Source organism: Hippocampus comes, unplaced genomic scaffold (assembly GCF_001891065.2).
Source record: "Hippocampus comes isolate QL1 unplaced genomic scaffold, H_comes_QL1_v1.1 scaffold310, whole genome shotgun sequence".
NCBI lineage: Eukaryota > Metazoa > Chordata > Actinopteri > Syngnathiformes > Syngnathidae > Hippocampus > Hippocampus comes.
The window spans coordinates 9,371-15,641 of record NW_017805990.1 but is presented as its reverse complement, the minus strand read 5'-3'; positions in this window follow the sequence as shown (position 1 = coordinate 15,641).

The following is a 6,271-nucleotide window of genomic DNA, read 5'->3' as shown; positions in this document are numbered from 1 at the left end:
ACTACAAAAAAAAGCAATCAGAATAATCAATAGGTCCAAATATATAGAACCCACAAATCCGCTATTCATCAAATTAAACACAATGAAATTCTATGACCTGGTTAACTTCAAAATCGCCCAATTAATGTATAAAGCACATCACAATCTCCTTTGCCAAAATATCCAGAAGCATTTTGAAATTAGAGATAGTTGTTATAATCTAAGAGGTATCAATCAAAATAAAAAAATCCAGAACGAGAACAAACATCAAGCAAAGGTGTGTATCAGTAATAGGTGTCAACCTGTAGAATAAGCTTGAAACGGACCTGAAAATGAGTAAATCGCTGGAGGAGTTCAAAAATAAATTCAAAAGATTAGTACAAAAAAACTACATGAATCAGAATTAAGAAGATAAATTTGATATACTTATAAAATATAGTATTACAACTGTTTGTTCTTGTTTTGGATATTTGATGAACTTATCAATTGTACTCAAGAAATGCAGTAATTATAATGAATATGAGAAAATTGAAACAAAGAGGAGAAAGAATATATACTGTATATACAAACCAAAAGGTGTATAAATAGAAAAGTATAGTATACATAATGGTAAAAGTATTTGATGACATGTAGACTTTCTTCTTTTTTGTTTTGAAAAATGATCAATTCATATTACTACACAATAAGGGGTAGGACAAGATAAATTGTTTACTTCTTCCGACTCCTTTGAGCATACAACTATGATGATGTGTGTTTTTCTTTTACTTACTTTTTAATTTTCCTTTCATAAATTTGGCTTGCCTTTTGTCAATCTGTTATTGTGTGTACTATATATGCTCAATAAACAATAAACAAACAAACAAACAAACTAGTGCAAGGGTGCAGTGGATAACCTGGACCGCGTAAGCACGAGTTTTGTCTTCAGCATACCGTTCTATAAAGCTGTCTTGTCATCTGATGTTTTGTTTTGTTTTGCAGGTGTGCGTCGCCTACACCACTCGCAGGCGAACCCAAAGGTGGCCCATGTGCCTTTTATATCATATGATTGATATTTCTTGTTTTAATGCTTTTATTTTGTTCACAACCATCAACCCAAGATGAAAAAAAAAAACAAACTCTACAAAAGGAGACTTTTTTGACGGAGATGGGACTGGCCCTCACTGACCCTGAATGTCTAAGGAGGGCAAGGGGGGCTCCAGGTGGGGTTGAAGAGCGGGCTATGGCAGCAGTAGCTGTACGCTCTGCCAAGCGGAAACAATGCGGCTACTGTGAGAAGCCGCTGAGGGCGTCCAACTTTTGTGGCAGATGTGGCAAGGCTATCTGCCACAAACACACCAAGCACGTTTGTTTTGATTGTTATAAAAAAGAAAAAAAAGTGTTGTGTTTGTTCTTCATTCTTGTTTTCAAGTTTGTACATTAGTTGCTGGTTGTTTTGTTTGTTATAAATTATGTTCCTTCAAAAATGTTGATAGTTTTTATGACTTTTTGACCTTTTTAAGGTTCTAATTACCATGTACATTTTTTCACTCTGACATCTATATACACGCAATACACAATATTGGACATATATAGAGTTAGAGGTACTTATATAGAGTCATAACACGATACTTGTTTTGTAATTCATACCAAAGAAAAAAAGCAATCAAATCTATATATGTATGGCTAGGTCTGATGCCACTGAACTTTTTGAGGGGTTGAAAGTGAAAAAACCTTCAAAAATGACATTATCACACCTCAAAAGCACAGCCATTATTTGAACAAATCCGATGTTCGTCATATTTGGTCAAAAATGGTCATTGTAGAAAAAACGGGAATGAAAATAAATTATGATACTGTGGCTTGTTGACATATCCACGGCTCTATTTATGTCATATGCAATATTTGGATTGGATTTTGTTTTTACATATATGCAGCATCGTTACTTTTGTTATTGGCATACTATTACTGCTGCTATGGCTCATAGAAGGTGCCATAAATAAATAAAATATCAATATGTATGGCTAGGTCTGATGCCAATGAACATTTTGAAATTTGAAAGTGAAAAAAAATTCAAAAGTGAAAAAATTGTCACATTTGTAAAAAGAGCTATTTTTGGACAAAGTTCGAAGTTCACCACAACATCGTATTTCGGTACTAAGGTTATAAGGTTGCACATTTTATGTTTTGAAAAGATTCCAGATTTTAATCGTTTGCACTTACAGTGTAACAGTGAATGTTTTTACACTGGGCTGACAATATGTTTCGTCGTTCAATCAATCAAAAATTTTAAGTATTTTTTTTGCACAATAGTTTCAGTATCAAAAATCAAAAGACAGACATCAGAAACATTCATCTCTCAAATATATTTAAATAGTCCTCGTATTAGTGATTCAACGGCATTTGATAAAATATGGTAGGCAACCATAAACATACACAACATACATAAAGTACAGATTGATATAAATTGTGACATTTCCATACAAAGTCAGCATTCAATAAAAGATTGTACAATAGTAGCGTGCTTAATTACTCCTCTTACATTACAGGCTTTCTAATATAATGAAGAGCTGCACTAAAAAAGTAACCTCTATCTTCACCAATTCACAATTGAAATTATACACAAGTTCCCTCACAACAATGTCAGCATACAGCAAAACATAAACAGCATTGCCCTTTCATTTAGCCAATAAAAATGGATTGAGTCTTGTTCACAGGTTCTTTTGTCCAGTTAACATTTTTGGTTTAGCAGGCTCTTAGCAATAGCTAATAGCGTTAGCAAAGCACATTGCTCATTGTTGCAGTGTGCTTCGAAGGCCTGGCACTGTCAAATGCTCTCCCCATGAGCAAAATAGGGGAACGTTCCCCGCCTTTTTCTATCTGTAACTACTGTCCAACCAGTGTTTGTAATAACTTTCTAAAACGGTATCACGCTAACAATAACAGCAGGATATTCTCTATATTCAATTTTCTGCTCGTTTCAATCGCTGAATCGCCTCTGCATAACTGCATCATGCAACTCGGCAAAAGAGGAAGTACAGCAGTGCTTCTCAATTATTTTCTGCCCAGGAAGAAGAAAACATTTTGCGCCCCGCCCCGCACGACTATAAATAATATCATTTGTCTATAAAATTGTTATAAGTAAATCTTTGCGGAACACTGTGTCCTTATTAACGTATAGGAGAATAAAAAAGAAATATGGACCAACTTACAACAAAGGATAGCTGTAGTAACTGTAACAGAAAATATTTTAAGTGCATTTGAAATTCAAAAATAAAATTAAATCCTAAATTAAACTACAATTCTTTTTTGACTGACCATGTCAAACCATACAATCTAAAAAAATAAAATTACATAAATCAATAAATAATAATGCATTCAAACTGATCACCAACATTAATTCAGGAGCACAACATGAAAAAAAAAAACCTTTAACATGCAAAACAAAAATATATAAAAGAAATTGTTTTTTTTTTTTTTTTTAATCAAAGATGATGTTTGGATTAATGGCTACAAGTAGCAGTCACAAAGCGGGATGATTGTTGGCAATATTCGGCACGTTTTCGCTGAATAAAACTCAAGCAGCTTATCAGCGTGATTGGGGTGTAATGTCTTGAAGTGACACCTTAATTTATTTGGCTTCATGCTGTCCGCTGCCAACATTTTTAGGCACAGTAGGTACACCGGTCTTTCCTTGTCTACCACCGTAGTCACAGTGAAGCCAAGCGCTACATATGCTTCGTCATATTTCCTCGTCTTAGCTTTCGGGAGACCTTCTCTTTTCTCCGTCTCTCTCGGCCTGTCAACTTCGGGTCCACTATTTGAGAAGCACTGAAGTACAGTAATAGCACTAAACCCCTCCTAAACTGACCTCCCAACCATCGGCTGAACGTGACCTACAGTGCTTCTGATTGGTCGGGGAAACGATGCCTTCACATGCACTTGTGAAAATTCGTCTTTTATTAAAACAATTATAATTATCCGTGTCTATCCCCCCCATATGTTTTAAATGTCGATTTTATTCCTCAACTAACACAGATTTGAACGTGGGTTACATCGTGTGTGCTTTTTGTGTCTGTAGTCACATAACCTGCACATGGATTTCCTATTACTGTAGTTCCCCGACATCTGAGTCACCACCTTTTACCTGTTCAGATCAGGTTCAATCTGATGTGAACAGTTTATGGGTGGAGCGTTGGTGTCTGTCTCAAGGAATTTTCTTTCTGTTACAACTCACGAAAATAGAGGAGATGAAGAAAGGGGGTGATTGAGTCAGCTCTATCCTTCACCCTCACATCTGGAATATTATAATTGCCACAGCCGTGCACACATGGTCAGAGTTAGAACTCAATATATTTGGCAGGGGACTCGATGTGGATGGTGCATACCGATGTGCCAGAAAAGATTACAATGAAGTGGCGAATGCAGCTAAATTATAAGACTCCCTTTGCAATTGAATGGTCCGAATAGAGTAGGACTGTTTTGTGAATAAAGTTATTTAAGAGTACCTAAAATACCGATTGTCATGTGATACTGTGTTGTGAATAGGTATCATACAATTGAATTGATATTCTGTTTCATATCATTTCATAATACGAAACAAAATGTGTGCTGCAAATACAAAAACAGAGTATGAGTAACATTTGGATTACACACTCAGAATCAACATTCATCCAGTTCTCTTTCAGTTCCTGGTTCTTTGATATCTCTATGGCTTATGGTTCTCTTTGGCTCTTGTGGATATTGGCATTGTTGCATCCTCATACACACAAGGTAAGGTTGAACACAGTCAGTGAGCATAACATTAATATTTTGATTTAGCTGTATCTTTTCAAACTCACAACATTACATATGTATGAGGATAGGGTTTTCCAATCACATCAGTGTGCATTTTAAATTACTTTGCTGTTATCGCTATGGATTACAACAGTGCTCTCGCTGTGGTGCAGAATGGATTAAATGCTCCCGTGCTCAAGGTATTACCTACCTATTGTAAAGGGAGATGTGAGCATGCCGGGGGGGTTCCACTGATATGTATGTCTTGTGTTTTGAGCAAAGAAGCTTAAAGAAAGGCACAGTTTTATTTAAGTAAAGTCTACACACAACGCATAAAGGTAAGAGCTCGAGCAATTTCTGCATGTATGTATAGTGTAAGGAATTGAAAAATATATATTGTTACTGTGAGGCCAAATGTTCACATCTCCAAAATGACACCTTTTAAGGAAATTGGGGAGGGGGGAAGTCACCTTGCTCGAGTTCCCAAACGCCACTATGTTCAAGTAGGTATCATACCTTACATTGCGATCATACACACCACCCCAAAATCAATCACGAATCTAACCTCTCAAAATCGACTTTTGGAGCCACCAACCTCCCACGATCAACCCGATCGTGCACGTGCAGTGTTCACACGTCAGTTTATGCGGCCGTGCAATACGGAAATAAACATGCGCATGCGTAAAGTGTAGTTCCTTTTCCCCCGCCTTGTTTGTGACATATGGAAAAACCATGGTTTATACTGTACTGTACTTCTCCGGACAAATCAACGCTGTGGTCTATTAGGCACCCTAAAAGGATAAGAGAAAGTGTTGCAGCTCCGAAAGAACGAGAGCTGTCGTGTTGGTTCTTTTTATAACATACACTTTGTTAATTTAACTCAAGCAACTACAGGCACGTCCTTCTCCTTCTTCGTCTCCGTACCTTCTGCTCGGGAGACGTTCAATGACCGCCCCCGAAAACGTAAACCAACAATGACTTCAGTGACACTCAGAAAAGCAAACATAATGCGCCAAACAGAAAATCAAGACGGGAAATCACAAAATAAATTCTATGGGGAGTTTGTGCCGTCACCACCTCAGTGAGCTCTGTTGGCATCACCTGCAGTTTCTTGTGACATGTGTGGACATTCCCTTGTGGACTCCTCGTGCTTCCCCCTGAGCGTTTAAGTAAGTCCCAGTTTTCTCCCTCAGTGAGGGTTTCGTTTCCTGTGGACATTTTCCCTGTGGCTTGTTTTGTCAGTCGTCATCTGTACCTGTGGGTAAAATCAAAACAACGGAAATTGAGGGATTCACCGAACACATAAATAATCTAGACGACAGCATCAAATTCACCAGAGAAGACGCAAAAGACAACGCACTGGCCTTTTTGGATTGCAAGGTCAGCTTAGAGCAGGACAGAACTCTTAAGGTTGAGGTCTACAGAAAACCCACGCACACAAATCAGTATTTGCATTTCAACTCCAATCACCCACTGCAACACAAGCTAGGTGTAATTAGAACACTTGAACACAGCGAGCCAAATCTCCACCAACACCAAG